Below are 27036 nucleotides of genomic sequence, written 5' to 3'. Positions count from 1 at the left end.
CGAGCGAAGGAAAGTCCTTCGCTCGTCGCGTCTCGCGCATGCGCACGACGGTGCTCCCTCCGTCGTGCGCATGCGCAGTGCAGACCATCGACCCACTTGCGAGCGGACAGCCGCTCGCGAGTGGGTCTGAATGAGGGCCTTTGTTCATATCTTGATCGAAACATTTAACCTTTCAGCCCGTCATCAAGGGACCCCAAATATCTGCAAGTCCTACACTACCATATAGGCCCAACACACCATTATATTGCAGCTTGATGCACTCACCTCTCAGGTACAGAGAGCAACATCTAGACAAGGGCTGGCTTGTGAGCCACTCCCAGCTAGGCCTTATATACTGTAAGGTTGACTATTAAGAGATAATTCGATCCTTTGAGTGGACAATTTGACAAATTGCCAGTAATCAGGGCAAATGCTTATTTGATGCTTTAAAGTCATTAATGGGAGTGATCTACAACAACATGAGGCAGTGAATATCTGCGTTTCTCATTAAGAGCCTTTGGTCCTACTTTACCATGCATTGGGCCTCTTTAGTCATGTCCCAATGGCAATACATGCGCCTATTTCTTAAGATGATTTCTTACACCCATTGTTCATTATGGCCTGTGACTCCTCTGTACAAGGGTCTCAAGTTGGACAGAACATGTGGAAGAAAGTACTGCCTGCTTGCAAACTTGGCCTCTGGACCGTGTTGGCACCACAAAGCTTGTGGTGAAAGTCCAGCACTAAAACCAGCCACTGCTTCTTAGTTTGACCTCAAAATTTAAAGCGGTACTAATATTGAATGCGAAATCCAGAGTGTTTTGCACCTAATATTAGTGCCGTTTTAAATTTAAATAAGGTCAAAACCGCTGCTTCGTAAATATATACCCCTTAGGCTCCAATAATTGCTTTTATATTGTTATGTGCAAGTGGGGTTAACATACACTCTGTGAAACCTGATTCTGTCCTCTCTTGGGGCGGGATGTACTAAAGGAAAAATGCTGTGAAAACCCTGTTTTCGGGGTTTTTACCGCATTCCCATATGTACTAAGCCCTGGCCACCCTATTATCGGTGCGGAGGGTAACGCCAGAAAATCCTGCCGTTACCCTACCGCACCCAACGCTTCGACGCCCCACCGTTGCCCAGCCCTGGCGCTCGCTCATCTGAGTGTCCTGGTCACCGGCACGTGCTCCTCCTGGGTCCTCCACCTCCTCCAACTCCATATCTTTCGGGTGCAGAGAGGAGGAGCCCAGGACTTCCCGCACAAGTCACCAGCAGGAAGTTCCCGGGGCTCGGCGGGTGCTTCGCAAAGGGCAGCTCTTATCGCAAATCTGTCCTTTGCGATACTAATTGTATATGTTAGTACATATGCGATCAGTAAGGTTGCGGTGACTGGCGGAATGGCCACCGCAACCTTAGTACGTCCCGGCCTTGGATTGAAAAACAGAGGGTCTGAGCACCAAAAGGGATATATCCTCTTTTTATAATGCAAAAGAAACATCACCTATAGCTTTATATCCAGCCCTCTGTGCTGCAAGCAATTCCAATCAGATAAACGTCGTCCTAAAATCCTGTTTTATGTCTATTGATACTATTTCTAGTAGAGATGAGCGGTTTCAGTTTTATTCGGGTTTTACTCGGTTATGTTGGGATCTCAAAAAATGTCATCAGATTTGGCTAACCGGCTCTCACGTGTTTTGGATAGCCAATAGGATAAATCTGAACTAATCCGTACTTCGCTAAATTGGCGAAATTAACCAGATAAATCCGAACCTACACATCTCTAATATCTAGTAATATTCATAGCAACCAATCACATTCTAGTTATCATTTTATACAAAGGAACTAGATAAATGCTAGGTAGAAGCTGATTGGTTGCTAGGGGCAAACTCTCCACCAGTCCGCTTCTCCCCTCTTTAGAAGGTTTAATAGATTTTAAAACCATTCAGTGAAATTTTGGGCTTGTTCTGTATTCAGTCACAAATTGTAGAACTTATCACTGCCAGAATGAGGGGCCTATTCATCATCGATGGCCGTGTGGCCTCCAATGATGAAGTATTGAACTCACTGCGAGGGATACTTAAATATCCAACTCACTCACAGCGGGGGGGAAACGTGACCCTGGAGCAATTCAATTCAAGGTAGCGAGGAGCGGCGGAGGGATCCGCCCGGATCCCTCTTTGCATCCCCGGAACTCCTTCCCATAGGAAGGAGCAGGGAGCTTGTTCTCGGAAGCAAACTCTGAAAACAGTTTTCGGAGTTTGCTGAATATCATGGGGTCCTATCGGAGCTTTGATGAATAGCCCAGTAACTTAAATATGCCTAAACTAGTGTTTCCGCATGGTTACCGGGCCATTTATTGTATGATGAATAGGCCCCTAAGGCATTAAGTTTTCTCTGTCTTCTCTCAGCTACAGACCAGCTCTGTTCATACACTGTGGGGTAAATTTACTAAAGTGACAGTTTTTAGAAGTGGAGATATTGCCCATAGCAACCAATTAGATTATAATTAACATTTATCTAGCACCTTATAGAAGAGAGTAGCTAGAATCTGATTGGTTGCTATGGGCAACATCTCCACTTCTAAAAAAACTCTCACTTTAGTAAATATACCCCCTATAACTTACTTGAAATCTGACTTTACAAAAACAGTACGGAACGGCATTTTGCAGGATGCAAAGCAAAAGGAAAATTCACAACAATGCAAAACTGCCCGTCCCCCTGTATAACCTGCATAACCGGATTAGTTAGAAATTCCACAGAGAATTTACTTCTCGCTCCCTCTCTCTATTTGGCACCTAATACACAACTAAAAAGCAATGGCGTATCTATAATGGGTGCGGGGTGTGTGGCGCACATGGTTCCACACTCTGTACTCATATTCTTCAATGATTACCTCTCCATATTCCCCCACCAGCAGTGCTGCACAAAGCACCGGGAAAATGGCACAGCGGGCACTCTCCCAGCGATCTGCACTTGTGCAGTAGAAAAATCATCAGGAAAATGGCCGCAGAGCCATTTTCATGGAGACCTGCGCATTCGCAGTACATTCTGGCACAGCACCAGAGTTTAGTCACTTGCACCAACGGCTAGGGATAAGCTGGCCCCAACAGAGACTGCGCATGGGTTTCCTTTTTTAATAAGCCCCTGCCAAAAGGCCCGGTTCAGGAGTTGCCACCACTAGGTATTATGAAAGGAGGTTGCATATTCATCTAGGGCAGGGGTGGGGAACCTTTTTTCTGCCGAGGTCCATTTAGATATATATAATTTCATTCGTGGGCCTCAGAGCCGGCCCTAGCCAAATTACTGCCCTAGGCAAGATTTTGGGTGGTGCCCCCCCCATAGGATCCTGAAAAAGCGCGTGGCCTCACAGAAGGGGCATGGTCTCACTGTACTGTGGCCCTTTCCCATTGTGCTGTGCTCCCAGCACCCCTCACCCAGCACAGATCACAACACACATCACCCAGCCCCCCTGTCCCAGCACAGCATCCCTCACCCAGCACAGCACCCATCACCCCTTTCCCTACACAGTACACGCGCTAACCACTAGCCGTCATCCAGGTGCTCCATCCCTGCAAACTGCCGCTGCCCGCTCACTGTTTGCTGCTGCCAGGCCCGATTGGAGCTGTTAACTGAGCTCCGATCATGGACACTACACAGTGACAGTAGCAGCAGCCAATAGTCTCTGCCCAGCCAGCAACAGGTGCCCCAGCCATGCCTGCCCCAAACCTCTGCCGGCCCTAGGCGGGTTTGGGTGCCCTAGGCATTTGCTTAGTTTGTCTATGCCTAGGGCTGGCTCTGGTGGGCCTGGTGCATGCCATGCCCTCTCCGTGTGATGTCCACGGGGGCGGGGCGACAATCGCCAGTGTTTACAGCAATGCCCGAAGCATCCTGAGGATGCTCTGGTAAGCTGTAAGGACAGCGGTTTGACCGTCTGAAGCGTCCTAAGGACACTCCAGGTGGCACTGCTGCATAGATTCTGGCTGCAGGGTGCCATTCTAGGAACCCTGCTATCCAGATGATGCTAGCAGAAAAAAGCTCCAAGGGCTAAACCAAATGATTCAGCAGGCCTTATACGACCCCCGGGCCTGAGGTTCCCCATCCCTGATCTAGGGGCATCTATTTTAAATTCACTTGGGTTTGAATGACAGAGAGAAAATAAAAAAAAAGATCACTGACGCACAGTAACTTCAGCATCTTTATTCAGAATAAGCAGTGACTCAGCAATGTAATCGCCTGACTCACCAGTCTACGTCAGCTATGAGGTGTTTTAGTACCAGAAGCTGTGAGATGCTCACTGCTCAAATACGTACATCTATTCCATATTAAGTAAGGGATCAGCCTGGCCCATGTCTACAGGGGGACAGAAGGTTCCTTCCAGAGATGAGTGAGATTTTCAAAACAGCTTTGTGTCATTTCACATCTGGTTTGAGCAGAAAGAATTGACTGTCGCCATCAACGCTTGAATTCTAAGATTATCCTTTTATTTCTAAGACACCACAAGAATTCTGTAGCGCTCTGCTTAGGCAAAAAGCATACAGGAGTACGTGGGTGTGCAGTGAACGGCACAGTGAGATAAAGAAAGTAAACAGAGTGACATATTATAGATGTAGGACGGAGTGCATTTCATATGCAAGGAGATAATTAAACACCCGAGCCTGTGGGTATCGGCCTCTGGACAAGAAGGAGCTAGTTGTTTAGTGAGATAGTGTTGTGGGTGGGGTTAGGTTTGGTTAGCCTATAGGATTGGGTAGGGGTGGGGTTAGGTCTGCTTAGCCTATAGGATTGGCAGGGGGCGGGTCAGTGCTATGTCAAAGTTGCTGCTTGGCAGCCATTTCATAGAAATTTCTCTGGTCGGCTGTTTCCCGCCCTCCCTCCCTAATTCATTGAGTTGTTTGGTGTCGGCTTTTCTTGTGGCAGGAAAGAACGGTAGCAGTCGCCATCTGTCTTTGGAGCTTGAGGCGCTCTCCCTTCCAATACATGGCTTAGGCTGATTTTACCCTTCTGGGGTCAGCGGCAGCCACCTAACCAGGTGGGCCTCACGTCGTGTCATTGGGGTGGGAGGTGGATACCTTGGGTGTGGTAATGGGCTGGCTGCTCGCCTCCCATGTAGAAGATTGATGTGAGTATGCAGTTGGTGATCTTGCATTGTGGGGCCGTTCTTTCTGCACCACCATACTTTGTCTGTCTTTCTTTATTCTTCTATTAGTTAGTTCAGTTATACATTAATAGTTTAATTAGTTTAAAAATAAATAAAGCTGACCTTCTTTTCACCTTATATAAGTCTCTGTGTCGTTATTTCATTATGATTATGGTTGATGGTTTACCCTGCACTGTTAGGAGGCAACACTCATCAGGCGATGGGGAGGTTAAGATAATTACAACCCAAAAAATGCATAATTAAGCAACAAAACATGTGGAGACAGAGTAATGTTCTCAAGAGCTTAAATTCTGAAGGACAATGAGGGGACACAGGAAGGGCATGGGGAGCAGAGCAGTGGGGTGAAAAATTTGTGCCATTAGAAGGAGGTACGGTAGACACAGGCGAGTTTTTAGAGCATGTTTAGAGGCTGGAAGGCTAGGTAAGAGGTAGGGTGACTGGGGATGAGGTTAAAGACTTGGGGCGGCTGAGTGGTCAAGTTAATTTTAAGCGAGTGGAGTTTCAATTTTATTTGGTGTAATATAGGGAGAAAAGGGAGTGTCTGACATGGAGCAGCGAGTGAGGAAAATGGAGTGGTCAGCAGAGTTGAGGATGGAATAACGAGGCGAGAAAGGGTAAGCCCAGAGTGAAGGTTACAGTAATCAAGGCCGGAGATGATGAGGGCGTGAATGATAGTTTTGGTGGCTTGCAGGATGAGAGGACAAAATCCTGGGAATGTTATAGAGGTGATTGGGTGAGGGGCTGAATGTGGGTGGAGAATGAATGGGCAGATGGAAGGATGACACCCAGATAGCAGACTTACGATAGAGAGGAGAGGGATTCCTTGTCAATGGAGATAGAGATTGCTGGATCAGAAAGGACTTTGGAAGGGGAAAAGACAATGAGTTTGGTTTTAGAGATATTATGTTTCAGGTACTATTTAGACATCCAAGAGGAGAAGACTGATAGGCAGTTGGAAATGTGGTAGCGAATAGAGGGCAAGAGGTCAGGGGTGGGGATGTAAAGTTGGGGTTCATCAGCATATAAGTGGTATTGGGCACCAAAGACAGCACATTGTCAGACTATAATGTGAAGGAGGAGTGGAGGGAGTTGAAGGTGGCAAAGTGGTGACATGAGTTTGACGACTGGGAGGCGATGAGGGACTTAAGGTAAGATTGTATAGATAAGGAAAGTGCAGAGCTGTAGGAGGAGGAAAGAATGACTTTGAAATAGACAAACTCAGCAAGACTTCTGATAATGGTGCTCAGTAGAGGAACAGCATTTATGGAGCTAATAGGTTAGGTTAATGAGGAATCCCATGGTTGGGGATCAGTGCAGGCTTATAGTGACAGCTGCAGCATTGGAATCAGAGGTACAGTCATAGAGAGTGACAGTTTGGTCAGGGTAGGGGAGTGCGGTGATTGGAGGTTGGATATTGATGAGAGTCCAATAAGGAGGAGAAGCTGGAGGGATAAAAGGATCCCAGCTTATGCTTGGTGAGATTAGCCTTCAGAGCGGCGGGAGGAGCTGCTGCAGAAGAGATGCTATAAGTGTGGGGGAGATAACTGGAAAGATTGGGGGGGGGGATTTGGCGAGTTAATGAAATCAGAGAGTACAGAAGTGAGAGAAAAATAGATTCAAAGAGTAGACGCTGTTGTGGGAGTAGGATGAGGTGCATTGAGAAAGGTCAGACGGGGTAGTCAGAGAAATTTGGATGTGACAGTGCTGGTGGGATAATCAAAAGAAATTTTGAAGTCCCCCTAGGATGAGGGTCGGAGGATAGAGGAGAGAAAGTGGGGGAGCCAGGCAGAGAAGATACGCGATGTGCAGCCATAAGAAATTATACTTATCGGGGGGGGTGGGAATTTTTTTTCAGGGATTAATAAATATCCTGAGTGATTCTGATATTTTTGCCACCTGGAAGTATCTGAGGTCAGACATAGCACATTTCCTGATGTGATATACATTATCTTGTGGGCCAGATTCTGACGCAACAGAAGCTATTTTAGTTGAGATAGAGAAATGATGTCGGAGGTTACTCAGTTATTGAAGTTATAAGGCCAACCTCCCGTTCCGTACACAGGACCTGATTCACTTGCAACTTGATTACGCATGCAGTTCAACCGCGATAGTATGCTAAACAATTGCAATTGCTATGCCCTCGCAGCACTGCACAACGACGCCCACTTTACTTAGCACACATCCGTAATGTTTGGCAAGACTGCAATGTACAATCAAGTACCATCGCACCCACACGCACACTTGCACAAGCCCTGACCTTACCCAGGAATTGCTGGCTTCCACACACACTATGAGGCCTCAGGTTGCGTAGGGCATCGCACTGGATAATTTATGCACGTCCCTGTAATGGCGTTGAAACGCACAGAGGCCCTGATTCAGAGCCGGACGCTCTGACAGAGCACTCGCTCTGAATCAGGGTCGTCCTTCTTCATTTTTAGAGCGGCCTCCTGGCCGCTCATATAGCTGTGGGTGACCACCCACAGCTATAGCGAGCAGCCAGGAAGATGGTCGCGATGGTCAAGACCATCGTGACCATCGTGCTTGCGACGAGACCCTTGTGGTAGGGTCTCGTTGCCGCAAGCCCTGGAGTGCTTTTGGCTCTATCAGTGATGTCAGTGGGGCCGGCCCCAGACGGTAGGCGTTCCCATGGGAACGCTTCCATCTGGGCAGCCACGCCCCCGGCACGCCCACCAAAGGGGGCGTGCTGTCACTCACCATCGACAGCACGCCCCCTTTGTAGAGAGACCCGGAGCGACGGCTTGCCCGTCGCTATCCAGGTCTCGCGCATGCGCATGACGGAGCCGCCTCCGTCGTGCACATGCACACTGGGCCACGATCGACCTGCTTACGAGCGCTCAGCGCTCGCGAGCGTTTCTGAATTAGGCCCAGACTCCCCTGCGTTTGCCCAACCCCAGCCCCCCCCACCATCACCACCCACAAATGGCACTTCCTGTGAATCGCTCTGTGATGGGTCTTCGTAGTCACAGCTGTTGCAGTCCCGATCGCAGTGGCTAGTTCGTGCACTCGCACTGCGATGCATACGCATGCGCAGTACGCAACAATCGGCCGATTGCGTGCGTATTAGCAACTGCGTTCCTTGCTGAATCAGGCCCACTGTCCTAATCTATACTTTAGTGCTGTTTATAATGTAAACCTAAGTGCCAGCGCCACATGTACTGGCCGTGCTGGCTGACCACTTAATCAGTGCTTTCATTTGTTAAATAATCTTTTCTTGTAACGACTTCCTTCTCAGATTTTCTGTCTGAATTATTAATGATGTAACTCCTAATCGGATCCTAAGTTACTAACTAGCAATGCTTCGGGGCCCAGATTTGTTGACTGCAAATAAAGTTAGGGTCAGCGTACTATACATAAGCGCACATTTAGCAAAACAAGGTTTTGCTTCCTTGTATTTGGAATTGTGGCTGGAGCACGCTATTGGCATGGTCGTCTGATAGTTAACACTATCCACAACAGGCTGATATACACCTATATTATTATTATTGCTGATAGAAAATGCACTAATATTTCCATGGTGTACACAAGACTGAATTTACCATACAGGCAAATGATGGGATATGATTTGTTAACCATGGGATATGATCAGTCCCATTACACGCTGCCATCCTTAAGACACCGTAACCCACCTAAAAACCCATTTGAAATTGCTATCATGAATGCATGTGACCTCTAACCCCCTTGAAATGAGTTCTTCCTTAAACTTTTAGCTCATTAGGGAACATTGGGCCTGATTTCAGCAAGGATCGCAAGTGCAAAAACGCACGCACCCGGTCGATTGTTGCGTTCTGCGCAAGTGTATGCTTCGCAGTGCGCGGGCACTTAACAGCCACTGCGATCGCAGTGACTACGCAGACCCATCGCAGAGTGATTGACAGGAAGTACCGTTTGGGGGTGGTGGTCGTAGAAACGCAGGCGTGCCTGTGCGTTTCATCGCCGTTACAGGGGCGTGCATAATTAAGCCCCTGCGATGGCATACGCAGCCTGACCTCCAGATACCGACAGGAAGTTTAGCAGTTTGTGAGTGAGGTCTGACCTGCTTTAATTGTGCGTGAGACTCCGATGGTACTCAATGGTACCGATGTTTTCAGAGACTTGCAACGTACTTGCCATCTGTGAAAACAGTGAAGCAGGTGGGCGTGCTTGGGTGGCGGGACCAGTCATAATTATGTCTATTCATATTTGAATTAGGTTGGCGGGGCTAAATTATGCGGTTCTCGTGGAATCGCGTCAGTAGGCCCCGCCCCCAAAGCACGGACCCGCCGATCACCGCGAATAGTCTCCCCATGCTGCCTACTTCACTAGGAAGTGGGCTGAATGCGGGAGAAGTGACTAACCTATCCTGGGGGTGCAGGGGGTTACCTGAAAAATCGTGAGCGTCTTCCGGGAGAGAAGGCATGTATGACTTGCAAGATATTACGGATGTGAGTAAAAGGAAGTGGGCGTCTTTATGTTGTGCTGCGGAGGCATTGCGATCGCAGTCATTTACAGAATTTCGCGGCAAAACTGCGTAGGCGCTTGCGGATGTGATCGCATCAGCGATCCTTGCTGAATCAGGCCCATTGTCATGCCGCAATTCTCTGTGGCCATCAGAGATTTTGCTTTACGATGGTTTCCTTTACAACTTTCTTAAACTGTGCCAGCTGCCCGTGTATGTATTCCCAGCATGAGACAGAGGATGATGGGTAATGCTACATGACTATGTATGTAACCCCGAGCTGTCCCTGGGGTCCCGATACGCTTCTCAGCAATTGGTTGCCGGGTAAAATACATTTCCCTAAAACCCGACTATTGGGACTGATGGGAACAGCCAGTCTCCTTATACAGCCTGACCAGGCAGAAAAGAAATGCAAGAGATCTATGAGCACAAGTGGGGGTGTTGCCTATAGCAACCAGCCAGGCATATTGTAGCTCATTTTATAGACTGTATGATAGTGTTTCTGTTAGACTGCAAGCAGGGAGTCTTTTTGGGCTCCTGAAAAGGGGGCGTGGCAGCCGGGAGGGGGCGTTTCATTGTGACACGCCCCCGATCCATCTCACTTGGGGGTTTGCCCAGCACTCACGGAGGTGCTGGGCTTCCCCAAAGCTCTCACCTCACGGTGAATAGATGCAGTGCGTGATTGGTCACCGCAACTTTTCCCACCCGCGGGACATTGCAGCCGGCAGGTGGGGAAGGCACAAGGCAGGCTGTTTTAGCGGGGTGCTAAAACAGCCTAGCGGGAACAGTATATGAGATAATGATAGCTAGAAGCTGATTTTTTTCTATGGTCAGCACCTCCAGTCATCCTCTTTAGAAGGTTTGATATATCTCTTCCTAAGTCATTACCAATGCTACTGAATGTCTGCAGCCTAATGTCTATCTTGCCGAACATTACAGCTCACCCTCATAAAGGGACTGATTCTGATTCGGACACGTCTTAAGAAATGGACGCATCCCCTGATTTTGAGCCGACTGCATATGTGTCTGAGAGGTCTATTCATCATCGTAGGTCTTATGGCCTCCGATGATTAAGTATCGATCTCGCTGTGAGGAATGCTTAAGCATCCAACTTGCAGCAGGGGATAGTTTACACCGGAGCAATTCATCCTTGCTCCGGTGACGGGACAGCTGCTCCGAAAAGCAAATGTCCCCTCGGTTAGTATCGCAGCTACATATGTAGCTGCGTTACTTACCTCTTCCCTGTCGGCCCGGCTATGCATGCATGACCCGAGGTCATGTATGCGCAAAGCCTCTGGGGAGGTAGTGAGGAGGCGGCGGAGGGATCCGCACGGATCCCTCTGCACATCCCCGGGACTCCTGCCCATAGGAAGGAGCGGGGCAACGAGAACAAGCGCCGTCTGAAGATGGCGCTTGTTCTCGTGAGCAAACTCTGAAAACTTTCAGTTTTCTGAGTTTGCTGAATATCAGGGGACCACTGATGATGAATGGCCCGGTAACTAAAATAACTAAATAACTAAAAAACTAGTGTTTCCGCATGGTTACTGGGCCATTTATCGATGATGAATGAGCCCCTGAATCTGAAAACACGGTTGTGCACATGCACTGTCCGATGCGTCAAGTAGTCATTATTGTGTCAGATCTTGGGTGATTGGAGACTAGCATCAGGTGGGCATTTCTGGGCAAAAAGTATGAAGATGTATGGAGCGGCGGTGTAGTGGGAGTATAGCTTGACTTCCGTGCTTTATTTAGGCATTCAGACGCAGTTGGGACATCTGTTTTAGGTGGATCTTTTGCACTCAGCATGGGGCAGGTGCAAATCCGGATACTAATTATGACAACTGAATGGAAACAAATCAGTAGGTGGTGCTACTGGGACGTATGAAATCAAACCATTTCGCACATAGACGGACAGACGGCTTAATTTACACGTCTTAGTCATTAGGCTGCTGCGGCCAGACACAACTTTGTATGCGACTGCGTCCAACTCAGAATTACCCCCTAAGAGAACCAACCACATCCCTGCATCACTCGGATAAAGCTGTTGTTTGCTTGCAATAATTATATGTGCACTACTGTAAGTCATATTTAGCGGTTGAAGATGGTTGATTAAGGGAAACCTCTGCCCAGCTCTCTACAGCTGACTTCTGATCCCCCACATACATACAATTTTGGCGAAGGCGACCTGCAGATCCTCACTTCCTAAGGGGCCTTATGACTCTAGGAAAAGGAAAGGAACTGGGCCCCTCATGTCGTTGAGAGGTCCCGAAGTACCTAGCACCCATGCACAACGTCTGCAGCTTAGTGACTTTAATAAAAGATAAACATTCTTAAGTGTACCTATGGGCTCGCCCTCTGAAATGCATACGCCATAATACAGATGACATGGATGAACCTAACATATGCTCAGTATGAATTCTGGATGATAACCAACTTACTGAGGGGTCTATTAATCAAGCAGTGAAAAGAGTGGAGAATTAGACCAGTGGAGAAGTTGCCCATAGCAACCAATCAGCTCCTACCTATTATTTTACAGACTGTACTTGATAAATGCAACATTAAAGCTGATTGGTTGCTATGGTCAACTACTCCACTGGTCCACTTCTCCACACTTTTCACTCCTTCATAAATAGACCCCTCAGCCTGTAGAAGACGAGATAGTAACATAGGCCCTCATTCAGACCCGGACGCAAGTGGCCGTTCGTACGTTGGGCGAACGTAAAAAAATATTTAAATTCAGGCACACGCTCGTATTTTCGTTCGCATCAAAACATCCTCCCCAAACTCAGGCGACCCCTCCTCTAACTAACGAGCGTGCCAAATAGCGAGCGTACATCCCCGAAGTGGTTTGAAGGGAACGCACGCACTAGTACTACCCGGAAGTTGGACTGTCACATTTCGATTAACTGCTCGTTTATTCTGCCTACCTCCCTCAATCGTATCATGCCAATCAATATATCAATTAGCTTAATTGTTTTTTTTTTTTTTTACACAATGCAATAAACTTTATTTATGTCCGTGTTTGTGTTTACCCGCAGAATACGTACGGCTTAAACATTCGCTTTTATTTGTCAAAATACATGTTAGCCCCTATTAAATAATTGTTCTATTTCTTTTTATACCCGCATATTTCCTGGAGTTCATTTCTTTATGTAAATTTGCTTACGCATGTCACTGCATCAAGCCTATCATAAGTCTCCACAGATTTCTGGCCCTGTCGAACACATGACTCATACACTAACCAATAGAATTGCTCCTGTTAATTTCCTAAATATATTAGCCAATCATAAAATTTGGGAGCACTTTATCAAAAATGATTTTTAGGAAAAACTCCATTGCCATCATGAGAGCCTCCGCATTCACCAAGCGCGAGCTGCTGGTGCTTACGGAGGTGATGGATAGGCGGATCACCAGCCAGCCTCCACCCATCACCAACCGCGAGAAGCGATCCGCATATGCGGAGGTTCGGGCCCGCCTGCGCTCCTTCGGCTCACGCCGCCATATCGGGCAGCTGGAGCGCAGGTGGTCGGACCTGCAACGGCGGACGCCCCGCTTGCTGGCATGCTTTCGCATGCAGATAGCAGAAAGTAAGTTTAATGGATTGTGGTTTTCATGTTTGTCTTTGTGGCCCTAACTGCATGGCCCTGTTTTCCCTGTATTTCATATTTATTCATTCTCCTCATATCTGCATGGCCCTGTTTTCCCTGTATTTCATATTTATTCATTCTCCTCATATCTGCATGGCCTTGTTTTCCCTGTATTTCATATTTATTCATTCTCCTCATATCTGCATGGCCCTGTTTTCCCTGTATTTCATATTTATTCATTATCCTCATATCATTGTTTGTTTTGTTTTTGGGGGTGCATTTAAAATTGTTTTTGGGCGCAGATTTGTGTTGGAACTAACCCCAATTTGTTTCCCATCCTTTAGGGGCCCAGCGAAGACTACGCCGTCAGCGTCCGGCCAGACGTCGATTACGGCCACTCTCCCCAACCCCCAGCCAACACTCCAACTCCACTCCTTCCCCTATTCCCCACTCCTCCCCAGCCTTCCTACACCCTCAGCCAGATTTTTCTGGCCTCCTTCCCCTCCGTCCCAATTCCCCCTCTCCTCCAACCACCCCTCTTAGAATGACCCCCTCCCCGGAGTCGGTCATTACCCCGCCCCGATCTTTGGGGAATGGACCCACCTTCGAGGAGGACGATGGAGGGCCTTCTGTAGCTGGCATTGGGTCTTCCGGTATGTTTTTTGTGGCAGTTTTTTATCGTCACAAACTGTTTGTATGTAATCATGGTTTTGTTTTTTTGGGGGGTTTATTTTGAAAAATTTTGTGGTTTTGGGCGATTGCCGTAACCTGTTACTGCTGTTTTCAACATACACATAGCACACCTGTCGGAATTTGGATATAGGCCTTGTATTTTTGCCCTACACCATTTTAGTTTGATGAGTTTTAATGCAGTTTTTTTAAATTGTTTTTTGTGGAGTTTTTTTTTTTTTTTTTTTTAATGTGGTTTCACTATTGTTGTATTAATCCCCACACTTTTCTCACCCACAGAGGAACAGAGGCTTCGGGCCAATTTATCCGCCTGTGTGGCCCAGACGCACAGCAATATCATCGGGGTGCTGGTGGTCCTTGACCGTATGTCGGTCCTCCTTAGGGAGTAGTTTTTGATTTTTGGCCCATTCTGTAAATAAATTGTTTTGTTTGAAGTTACGGTCTGGCTCATTCGTTTTTTCAAAACCACATATTGTTTACCCTGACATAAGTAGAGTGTTCCTGCAAGGATTTCAAATTTTTGTCAATAAGAGTGTGTGTTGTATTTTTATGTCAAACAGCCACAAGAAACACCTAACAGTACAAATCTGATTTCCCTTTTTTGGTGTAGTCACAATTAGATATTTCTACATTTTACAGGTTCCTAGTTGGTGTGCAAGCAGCTTAGGGCAATATTACGAAGCAAAAGGATTGTACAGGCTTCCTTTTGGTGTTGGTTTGGACCCTGAATAAAGATAACATTTTTGCTCAAATGGCGTCAGTACTGGATTACCCCTTAGTCAAATGTAACGTGTGTGAACCTGGTTACACTTGGTGGTAACGTTCCAAAAAAGGGACAACATTTCACTCTCAAAACATTTATTATCAACATAACTGAAAAATCAAAGTGGTCACTCACAAACAAAACACACAGTGATAATCTCAAATACAACACATACCAAAAAAACCACATCACAAAAACAAAATCAAGAACTGGTTGACGAAGGACCATGCCAACATGATTCCACATATATGGCGTGGCAATAAGGGTTCCAGAATATAGCCCCAAAATATCCACATACAGGTTTTGTAAGGGTAGCAGGAAGTAGTCATCATTGGAGTGCCAAAGATTATGTAAAAAAACAGAAGATGGAGAAAAAAATTAGCCAAAAATTAGATGTTCTCAAACAAACCCAACCACATTAGGTATCAACACTGTTTTTTTTCAAATAATTACCTAAAAAATCTGGCCACCACATCATCGCGTATGGCCCCCCCACATACTGACCTCCGACCAACCTCGGGGGGGCCATCCTCAGGTAAGGCATCCTCTGGCTGCATTGGGACCCCACTCCTTATGGCGATGTTGTGAAATATCCCACACAGGACCACAATTTTCGAAACCATATCCGGCAAATACATGAGTTCGCCACCAGAGCGGTGAAGGCATCTGAATCGGCCTTTTAAAAGGCCGATACAGCGCTCCACCACTTGCCTGGTGGCTGTAAGTGCGGAATTATACTCACTTTGTGGCCCTGTTGTGGGAGCCAAATAAGGAGTGAGCAGCCAGGGCGTGCAAGGGTAGCCACTGTCTCCTGTGAAAACGAAAAGTCAACATCAGGCTCACTCTGTATGAAGCTTAACATTGTTATGTACTAAAGGTCTCCACTTACCCAGAAGCCACGCATCACTAGCTTGTAGGTTGGTTAATTTGTGCCATATCCCTGATTGCCGGATGACGAAGGAGTCATGTGCACTTCCTGGTAATTTTGCATTCAGGGACAGGATCTGGAGGGAGGCATCACATACCACCATTACATTGAGGGAGTGATAGTGTTTCCGGTTTCTAAATGTTGCCTCCAGCCGTGCTGGAGGCTGAAGTGGTATGTGAGTACCATCCACAACCCCTATGATGTGTGGGAAGCCAGCTATTTGGTAAAAATTGGCCTTGGCCACACTAAGGGCACCCATATACAAAGGCATTTGAATAAAATGATGGAGGTGCTTGAAAAGTGCCTCCATCACTGCCCTCAGGATCCGGGAAAAGGAGGATTGTGAGATGCCAGCCACTATTCCCACCGTTGTTTGGAACGATCCTGAGGCACAGAAATGTAACACCGCCATAAATTGCGTAAGTGGTGGAATTGCTGTAGGACTGTCAATTTGCCGCTCAAGATCACTCTCTATTAATGAGAGAGTGTCTATGATGATTTTTGGAGGAAGACGGTAACGTCTTAAAACCTCATCATCTGGCATTCCAAAAAGGGTGACATGTGTTCGAAATATCTGGGGCCTTGCACGCCTACGATGCCTACGCCTGGGACAAGATTGAGGTTGGTCGGCTTCCGGGAGCAGGGCCAGAACAATCCGACCCATATCAACCTGAAATGACAACATTGGAATGTCAGCCTTTTTACCCCACCCATTAAAAATACATGTAACTTTGCTTGAAAATACCATCCATTGATGCTTACATGCCGGGGTATTGTCATGATATGTTGTAACTGCAAATAATAACATCAAAAATATACATCATTTTATGCTGGCCATGTCATTATCACAAATTTAAGCAAGACAAAACATAAAAGGGGACACACACACATTTGGGCAAAGAGCAAAACGACGTTGCGCACACTATGTCAAATTGAGGCCAAATGTAAGCAACCAATGCTCCAGCCAAAAAAAAACATTTTTAAGGGATGAATACACATTTTACAAAGCGCTAATTATTTCGCAAATACAAGGCACAATAGGAAGTAGTAAAAATGCGCTAATTATTTTGCAAATACAAGGCACAATAGGAAGCAGTAAAAATGCGCTAATTATTTCGCAAATACAAGGCACAATAGGAAGTAGTAAAAATGCGGTAATTATTTCGCAAACACAAGGCACAATAGGAAGTAGTAAAAATGCGCTAATTATTTCGCAAATACAAGGCACAATAGGAAGAAGTAAAAATGCGCTAATTATTTCGCAAATACAAGGCACAATAGGAAGTAGTAAAAATGCGCTAATTATTTCGCAAATACAAGGCACAATAGGAAGAAGTAAAAATGCGCTAATTAGTTCGCAAATACAAGGCACAATAGGAAGTAGTAAAAATGCGCTAATTAGTTCGCAAATACATGGCACAATAACGCCGCATAAATAATGTTAAAAAAACACAGAGTTCCAATTTGCTAAAAACAACGTTACATGTGGAAGGCCAACCAAAGTTGCGTACAGACAAACAAGAACATTTCCTAAACAGTTTAACAAATGAACTTACCAAGAGATAATATATAAGAAACCGGACCAAAATGTCTTTGGGGCAGAGCCAAAATAAAACCTAAGAGAGATGAAATGACGGGAAAAACTTATTAGAAAAATCGACACCAGAATGAGAGACAAATTGACCCAAAGTTAGACTTCCCCAAACTTACCAAAACTGGAAACGACTAAAAATTTCAAAATGGAAAAAAAAGGAACGGAAAACAAAGAAAAACCAAAAAAAAAAAAACAAGCCACAAAAAACGCAATCTCCGACACCAGCCAACAATCAACTCCAAACAACGTAACCTCCAACATTCAATAAACGCCACCTCGAGTCGAAACGCCCCAAGCCATAAATAGTGTTTCGTTTCCCGCACAAATTAAGGAAGGATAAGAGGAACGCACAATCAATGATGCGGCCGCAAAATAAGGACGCATGTATAAATACGTCACGAGTCAAAAACACAATTCTGGTGTATTTCTAGTTTGAACATCACACATGGCTACAGACCAGGGAAACAATGGACAACAGTCAGGCGGTAAGTATTTCATGCATTTTGACTCAATGATTAATTGGAAACATAATATTGTGCAAGTTGTGAAGTTGAGAATTCTGCAAATTTACCCAAATAGGTGAGGAGGATGACATGGAAGAGGCTGCTGGGCCCAGTATTCCGGGCAAAGCTGCCAAAAAGAAAAGGCAGCCACAATTCACAAGAAAGGAGATGGAGGTTTTGATTCAGAAGTGTGTGGACATCCTGCCACAGGCAGACAGGAATATGAGTGCAAGCCAGAAGTGGAGAATGTGGGAAGAGGTAGCCGTGGATGTCAATAGGGTGGGGGATTATGTCCGTCTAGCCCGGGATGTCAAACGGCGGTAAGTAAACACTTGACCACCCTAAAACCAAAAACCAAATCAAATAAAAAGTAATGGTTCCAATTTAACCCACAGATGGCAAGACTTCAAATATCGCCTGAAACAAAAAATGGCAGACAGGGCTAGGCATGCAAGGGGGACAGGTGGAGGTCCCACCCCTGTGTCATTGGAGTTTACTGATTTAGAAGAGCTGGCACAGGGGTATGTGCAGCCTGTGGAGGTGTTTGGCGTGTCCAACATGGATACGGACATGCCAGACTTTGCGGCTCCTCATGTTGTCCCAGGTAAATGTTGTGATGTCACCAACTGTGAAATGTTATTGTGCCAATATGTAGATTGTAATGTGAGTCTTTTCTCAATTTTCCAACAGAGACACAGGCGGATGAGTCTGCTCCAGAGGGGAGCCTTGGCCGCAGAATTTCTGCTGGCTCTGCAGGGGAGGAACCAGTACATCCGGCTGAGGACCCTGCAGAAGCCAGTCCAGGGCAATCCCCCTCGCAGGCAGTGTCCCTCCTCACAGAACTCAATTTTAAATCGGATTTCCATACGGAGATTCTGCAGAGGATGGACGCCAGTCTGGTACGGGTGGCTGAGGCCCTGGAGCAAAATGCTGCGGCCAACGTGACCATTGGTCAGGCCCTGGCGGAAAATACCAGGGCCAACATCCGCATCGCCACTGCCCTGGAGCAGCTCGTTCGCCAGCACATGGTGGAGCCGACCTCCCTTCCTGCCGGAACATCAGGATCCTCCACCTCTGGCACAACATCAGCCAATCCTCCAAATGTGCCTAGCCCTGTGCCTAGTCCAGAGGCCACAACATCTGCCTCTGGACAGGCCAGCCCGATGACATCCCGGACCCGGTCTGGCGCCCTCCCTCCCCCAGCCAAACGGGCGAAAAAACGGTGACACCATTGGCTACTTTTCCCACACTCCTTCTGTGCTTGCCTCATATTCCTTTCTGGTCAAAACTTCCCTCTCCTTTCTTGTGAATTGTTTTGAATTTTTGCATTTACGTTTACCCAAAAATTATTGTTTGCACAATTAATAAATATTGTGGAACACTGCCAAAAATGTTGGAGTTCAATATGTGTATTTTTTTTGGGGTGGATACCAATAAATTTACCAGAAATGTACGACTTTGTATTCTGACATTATTGCAAAAATGGGTTACTTTTAATCCGGGCCCACAAGCCAACAACGTTCAAAATAAAAAATTACACATTGAAAAAAAAGTGCTCGTTAAGGAACGTTTAAAACATTACCTAAGGAGGAAAAAACACCTTGCAAACACAAAATGAGGGACCAAACCTAAACATGATGACATTATTGTTACAATAGTCCAAAAACGAACACATTGCGGCCAAAATACACCCCCACAAATGTACGCTAATTGATTGTGTAATCCAGACATTAGCAGCTATGATTTCCACCTGTGTTTGGTTTTGTGCTATCCAAAAAAACTGCTTTCAAAACACATACCAAGCCGGTTTTCAATCCAACACTAATTGAGTTTCTGAGAAGCCGTGATTAATCGATGCAACATCGTGGAGTGCCGGGACGGAGGAGAAGGCCATCGCCACTGTGGTCGAGTTATCCAGCCCCTAAGCTGTGCGAGCATTTTGAGGGGAAAGAGGATCATCCAGTGACGTATGAGTTGGTACGAACACATTTGACGTTCGCATTTGTTAATGTATGTACGCCCAAAAAACGCCTCGCCACGCCTGCGTTTTTCCATCTCCACCCCCGTCAACGCCCCAAAACGGCCTGTTCTGTCAATCACATTTGACATGTCACTTCCTGTATGCTATTTGACGAACGAGACAAAAAAAACTCGCAATCTGCCGTACGCACATGCGCAGTGTAACACCGACGCATGCGCGGTTACTCAACATCGGAACGCAACGAGCGTACTGCCTCTAACGAACGGCTCTGAATCAGGGCCATAGACTGTTGAGAACCTGGACAAAAATGATGAGTACTGTGTAAGCAGATAATACCACTGGAGAATAATGACAACTCTCAGGGGGAGATGTATTAACGGCGACATCGCCGTTGCGGTACATCCCCCCGACTTTGCGTACATACCGCGGTATGTACCAAGGATTTCGCAAAGGACAGCTCTCTCGATGAGAGCTGTCCTTTGCGATGCTGCCGGGCAGAGGGACTTCCGGGTTGAACACCCAGAAGTCCTTCTGCGCATGCGCAGAAGGACGCGGGGGCTCATGGGAGGGATCCGATCGGATCCCTCCCAGCCCCGAGCGTCGTGCTAAGAAGCCCATAGGCTTCTATTGGGTAACGCCACCTGAAGGTGGCGTTACCTAGCGACGCTGCATTCTGCTGCTTAATACATACGGGGAATGCGGTAAAACCCCCGAAAACTGCATTTTCGGGGGTTTTACCGCATTTTGCCGTTAATACATCTCCCCCTTATTCTGAAGAAGATAATTATGATGGGAGTTGTAGTCACAATAACAGCTAGTGTGAGCATGAAGATAATCTGGGTAGTATTTCCCAGGGCGGCTCCAGGGGTCGGAGCACCCTGTGCCGGCCCCCTCCAGAGAGCCCTATCTTCGAAAACGGGGGTGTGGCATAATTACCACAGGCCACGCCCCCTACATAACGTTATTAGGAGGTGTGTCCACCTCCAAATAACGTCAGGCTGGGGGGAGCCTCACAGCCCTCTCCCGTCACTGAATGGATGCCGCGCGCATGCGCGCAGCATCCATTCAGAGTCTCCGGGGTCCGGCACCGCCACACAGATGCGGCAGTGGGGGTCCCCAACCTCCCGATTTAACCACCCGCGAGCCACTTGGGCCCACGGGTGGAACAGCGGGACAGTAATGTCCTGCTGAAATCGGGATGTTGGGGAGGGGTGCGCCCTCTATGGGTGGCGCCTCTGTGTGACCGCTCAGGTCAAACACCCCTAGAGCCGGCCCTGGTATTTCCTGCACATATAATAACACTTGGCAATGCGATAACACCAAGGAAAACTTTCCCTTGAACAAGAATAGACAGAGATAAATGCAATGGATGAGGGAAGTAACCCTTTTAACACTAAGCACAGACTAATGCAATAGAGGATGTGAAGCGTAGTCCCAGCAGTGTACAGCAGTCCAAGAGCAAACAACTGGCTCAAACAGGCTGCAGTTCTGACAATTAGCCTTGTGTTTGGTGCTGTGCAGTAAGCTGCGGATTACCCACACTTGCCATGGAAACTCACCAGTTTGGGAACCTTGTGGGCTCTTTGAAGAACTACTGTATCCAGGCCTTTGCTTCATGTTTGGAGACTCTTTTCTATGAATGATAGTAGTATTACCAACAGCAACTCCAGGAACTTGGAACAAAAGTAGGGACATGGCACTCTTGAATTGGTGTAGATTTTCTGAGCACCTCTAGGCTGGAACTTGACCATCTCTCTTCCTCTGGGTGGATCAGGGCTCTTTGTTCATTGGGGCTGAATCTGAACTTTCTTTTGAGCCCCAAAGCAATGGACTATTTTGGGAGAAGATAAACCCACCATTGGTTTTATCTCCTCTTAATTGTCGATACACTTATTCGTTTGTGTGATCCCAAACTTATCCCAGCTACCTGAAGAGTGCTTGTGGTTGTTAGTGTTTTGTCAGGTTTCAGAATTTATTGGCCATTTGTTCAAGGATGAGAACTTTTCTTGCCGGTGACATTGGTGTTTTTCATTGGAGGTAGAAATTTTTATCACTTCGACCTCTACATCAAAAGTCTTACAACCGGCGATATCATTGCTCTCCGGGGAGCTGGGTTCCTGGCATCATTTCATTACACTGGACTGAACTACAGTAGTTGTGTTTTCTTCCTAATTGCAGATGTATTGTTAGAATGATCTTGCTGTCTATGTACAGTACAAAGCTGTAGACACAGTGTTTACTAAGTATCTCCTGCCTTCTTCCATTGTGTTCTCTCTACTGAATTCCCCTGATGACTGAAATCACTTCATTCATGTTCTAACTTCTCAGACAGGGCTCTAAGCAGTGGGCCTGATTCAGAGCCACTCGTAAGCGGCCGCTCGTTCGCTCCGAGCGATGTTCGCACATCTGCGCATGCGTATGGGTCATAATGCGCATGCGCCAACCAGTCAGTGCGGTCAGAAATCCTGTGTTCACAAAATAGCGAATGCCTGCTAATTTGAGTGAAAGGATGAGGCGTTTGTGGGTGGTAACAGGGGAAGGTGCTTGAAAACGGGGAGTGGAGATCCGAACGCAGGCGTGCCAAACGGTCAAAACGGGCGTTTTAAGGGTGTGCATAATTAACAAAGCAGCGTCATCGACCACGTCACTTGGTTGTCTGTTAGCCTGAACTGTTCGCATGACTGCGGTAGGAAAATCCAGCCACAAGCACTGCGAGCAGTTCAGACGCCTTTTGATGTACTCGATTAATCTAATAAATAGCGGAGATGACGTAGGATGCGTCTTTACAAAATAGCGAGCGCATGTTTCGTTCGCTCGCTCAGACATAGAGGCGTCAACAGACCGCAAAGAGCGAACGCTCAATTTAAATAGCCGGCCCCTTTTTCTGAACGAGCGATCGCAAATAGCGTCCGGCTCTGAATCAGGCCCAGTGCATTTATATGACCAATAAGAATAGTTTAGGGGTCTGATGTTGAGTTAAACTTATACCTGTTTGCCGAGTACATTTGGGTGTTTTCGCGATGCAGGATCATACACATGTCAGTCACATCTTCCCTTACGACTAAAGAGGCGTGACAGGGCGTTATCTCACATAAGGAAAGTTGAGTGAAGGAATGTCGTCCAACTGTGAGCTCTGCGGAGTTGGATGTAAGGATATGAACGCATGATAGTGATTACCAGCTGCAAACCAAGCGTACAGATATGGGACAGGCGCACTATTAGATGCGTTAACTCTGCATACAAGTGAATTTATGCATTTATTTATGTGCACTCACCTACGCTTTTTTTTTTATCCAATCAAATAAGTTGATTCCCTGAAACAAATGTTAGAGGCTCCAACGCTGCTTAGTGGTCTCTATATTGAACAGGCTGAAGAGGGCGAAGCATATGCACTTTTTGTCCCACTTTTCCATGTTCCTACAAATCCAGGGTAGGATTAAGCCTTCAGGGAGCCTGGGGGCACTTAATATAGAGGGGCCTGCCCCCACTTCCCCATCCCTGTCTCTTGTCAGCACCACCCCATCTGGTGGTGGCACAGTGGATGGATAGAGAGGAGATGAAGATGTGACAGGGACGGAAAAGAGGGGAAGACATGGCGGGGTGCTGCACATGCGCAGAAGGCACAGGTCAGAGGTTGCGCCTCGGTGTAGAGTCGGATTAAAAGCTCATGAGGCCCTATTCAATATACTCATTTGGGCCCCCTCCCTCGTAATCCAGTCGTCCTGTAGTGCATGCCTATTCAATGAGGAATCCCTGTGCATCAGTGTCTTAAAAGACCATCAGCGCATTTGCTATTGGGATTTTGATATTGATGAATAAGATCCATATAATGTATCAATAGGTTCCTATTCTGTACCTCGGCAAAATGTTTTTGTATTAAGTAAAGTATGATGCAGTATTCCCCTAGCCACCTCCTACAGCAAAGACAAGCTGGCTGTCTCTTTCCTTTATACTTGAAGTGACATCACTGTCTTTGGAGAAAACAGATACACGCACACATGCCACACGCAACACGCACACACACACACAGGCGCACACACACACACGGGTCGGGTATGAAGTCAATGGAGAGCCACAGGGTTATTAAAGTTTATTCTACGGTTCCCACCATTGACTTCAATGGAAGGAGCCGTTCATTGGCTGAGAGAGGCGGGGGCTGACCTCTCTCAGCCAATGAACGCTCAGATACGGCTCTACAAATGCTAGAAACGCATCTGAGTTTTTCTTTCGGGAGGTAACAACCATTGTGGTTGTTACCTAGTTCGTGTTTATTTGTTTTGTTGTTTTAGCAAGACCATGGATGCCTACAGGAAGAAGTGGACCAGTCCAGGTAATGTAGGTGAGTATGTGTGACTGTGTATGTATGTATTAAAACTTTACTATTACGGTGTTTGTGTATTGTGTTTATTTTAACATTTCTTTACAGGTGAACTACAGGCACCAGCGGGCCCTTAATGCCCCACATGCTGGTACTTGTGGTTCTCCAAGTACCTGCATGGGGGGAGGCTTGCTGGGACCTGTAGTTCTACTGTAAAGATAATGTTTATACACTTCTTTTTTTACACAAAGCCTACACTATCAACCCACCACCCACCGCCCAGGCTTGGAGTTGATAGCCCCGGGCTATCAGCCTAGACCAGGAGTGCCCTGGAGAGGGGGATCCCTGGCCTGACCTGACTAGTGGTAAGGGCTGATGCTGCGGCTGGGGGGCCTGGTGACAAGGCTCCCCTGGCTGTGGCATCAGCCCCCCACTAGAAAGGGTCCGGTGGTGGTTCTGGAGATTATAGGAGAACCCAACACATTTTTTCCCCTGTAAGTACAGAACCAGAACAGGATCAGAGCCCAGTTCTGGTTGTGCTAAGTATAGGGGGAACCCTACGCAGTTTTTTCCCTGTACTTAAGACAACCAGGACTGGCTATGAAAAGTCCGGGGCTGGTCCTGTTTTAGGTGGGGACCCCACGTAATTTTTTTAAAAACTTTAACTCTTTCTAAGCTGTTTACAGTTATGGAGCATACACACGGTCAGATTTTTAAAAAATCGTTCAATCGTTCATATCTGAAGGAAAATCTGACATATCTGTCAGATGAACGATTTGAACGATGCGCGTTCCCGATGGTCAGATAACGATATCTGACATCTGATGTGTTTGCAGTCAGACTTGGACGATTCCATTCATTTTAATGCAGTCAAAAATCGTTCAAATCGTTGGTAAAATGGTTCAAATCGTTCATCTGACAGATCTGACAAATCTGACCGTGTTTATGCTCTATAAGATACCTGCAGGCATCTCACTGATGTATGCATGTATCTGGGTCAATCCGACCTGCTCATGCTAAAATCAAAAACATGAAGCAGGTCTATTCATTTGGGGATTTGAAGTTTGATTTGAAGTTCGATTTTGTGATCAATTTCAAATCGAATGATAGTAAATAAGGGATTTATATATTGGTCTATGTAAAAGTACCAATGTTTTTCCAATGTTCGGATTTCAGCGGGATTTGAGTGAAATTCGGTTTTATGTTCGATTTTACATTCGATTTAGCCTTTAGTAAATCCCCAAATGTAAAATCGAATGTAAATCGAATGCAAATCGAATGTCAAATCACTCAAAAATCAAAATTGACCTTTAGTAAATATACCCCCTAGTGTTTATACGCCATATGGCAGCGAGGTGGCCGCTGACTGAGCCGCACCGGGGTGGTGCAGCGTGCTTTTTATTTTTGCATTTTATTTGCTTTGCAGACGCAGACCAACACCACTCTAAGGGCCTGATTCTGAGGTGGGCACAGTGGCGACCATAGCTACGTCAGTTGGCACATCTGCATCTTTATGCTAATGCCACTACTGATTCTCTTCATGCTGAGACACTCACTTGCAGCGGTGCTAATCCGTCTCGCTGCATCTTTAGATGCACCAACTATACTTACACCCTATGGCAGATGCAATCTCTCCATCTGAACATGGCGTCCTGTGTCAGTGCTACTTCCTCTTTAGATGCAGCCACTGTTAGTGGCTTGCCCGCAACTTCCTAACCATCCCCTTGTTACCTCCCAGGAATGCCCACTGGAATCCATAGGGACTCATGCGCAGTACTTCCAACATCGGCCAGTTGCATGCGTATCCGCATTGTGCGCAGTTAGTGTGCACCTAAGTCAGGCCCGGATTGTACTAGAGATGTTGGGCTGCAACTTTAACGACACAGGAATTTGTTTTAAACACGTACAGATAAATCACAAGAAAACTTGGTGTGAGAAAAAAACGTGGCCACTGCATTCAGACTCATTCACACACATGTTACTCATCAAATGGATCTGTGTAACCTTTTCCTGGCACTAACTAGGCAGTGACTGGGCTTCATACATTAATGTGTGCCCTGCACTTTATGGCCACAGGATCCTTTTTTGGACTGTGAGGTCTAGAGTGTTAGTGATTACACAGGTGATTTATTTAAAGGCACTTAAGCCAAGTGTTAGGTTCTTTCCAGAAACTATTGTGCACATGTACTGTATATATCTCTTCCCCAGTCATGAGGCAGGCTGGCAGGCTATAAAAGTTGCCATCTATAGAATGTCAGGATTTCTTAATGTCCTGGAAGCCATTGAATGTACTCATAATGTGCTGAGAGCACTTCACTTGGGGATGGAGGTGTATGTTAATAAACATCACTTTAATGTGTAGGTCATCTGTGATGTAAATCTTACAATTATAAGTGTGATAATGGGCTATCCTGCATCTAGCTATGATGTCTATATCCAGTCAGACATGTGTGAAAAAGTCGAGAGCGGACAGATGCCTCAGACTGGATACTAGGTAGAGAGTAGTTTCTCTACCCACTAAGAAAGCCGTCATGTAAACCAGTTGAACAGTGTTGGAAGTAATCTAATTTCAAGTGATTCTGGATATGGGTGTTGATCTTGGCTTATGACACCTCTGCTGACCCTACTGACTCCTGCTCAGCATAAATACAGTAAGGCGAATGAATCCATTACGAATGTGATAGAACACACCTTTGACTACTGAAGAGCAGGTTCAGGTGTCTAGATAAATCTGGAGGTGTACTCCTTTATGGATACCATAAAGTTGGATATATTGTACGTGCATGCTGTATACATCATAATATTGACCTACATCAGTATAGAGACAATGTGGCCAATTTTGAAGCATAAAACCATGAGCTATGAGTTATTTTAACATCTTAATATGTGGCATATACAGAGGAGGCAAGGGAGTTTAGAGAGGGGCTAATCCAACATTGTATCCCACTCAAGTCAATTCTCCATACAAAAATTATTTTTAAGTGTAAGTTTAGTAAACCATATTTTACATTATATAGGTTTTACCACTCCACCTACAGTTTGGAGGTGCTGCCCTCATTACATCTCCATTGTGTT

General features: G+C 46.3%; 1 protein-coding gene across 1 annotated transcript in view; it reads left to right on the top strand.

Moving 5' to 3' along the window:
* The window catches only part of PKHD1 (PKHD1 ciliary IPT domain containing fibrocystin/polyductin), a 663908-nt gene that overhangs the window by 178350 nt on the left and 458522 nt on the right, over positions 1 to 27036 (top strand).

The sequence above is a fragment of the Taudactylus pleione genome, unplaced genomic scaffold (genome assembly GCF_031769625.1).
Source record: "Taudactylus pleione unplaced genomic scaffold, aTauple2 ptg000070l, whole genome shotgun sequence".
Taxonomy (NCBI): Eukaryota; Metazoa; Chordata; class Amphibia; order Anura; family Myobatrachidae; genus Taudactylus; species Taudactylus pleione.
Note: the sequence above shows the minus strand (reverse complement) of the source record. Positions and strands in the feature narration are given on the sequence as shown.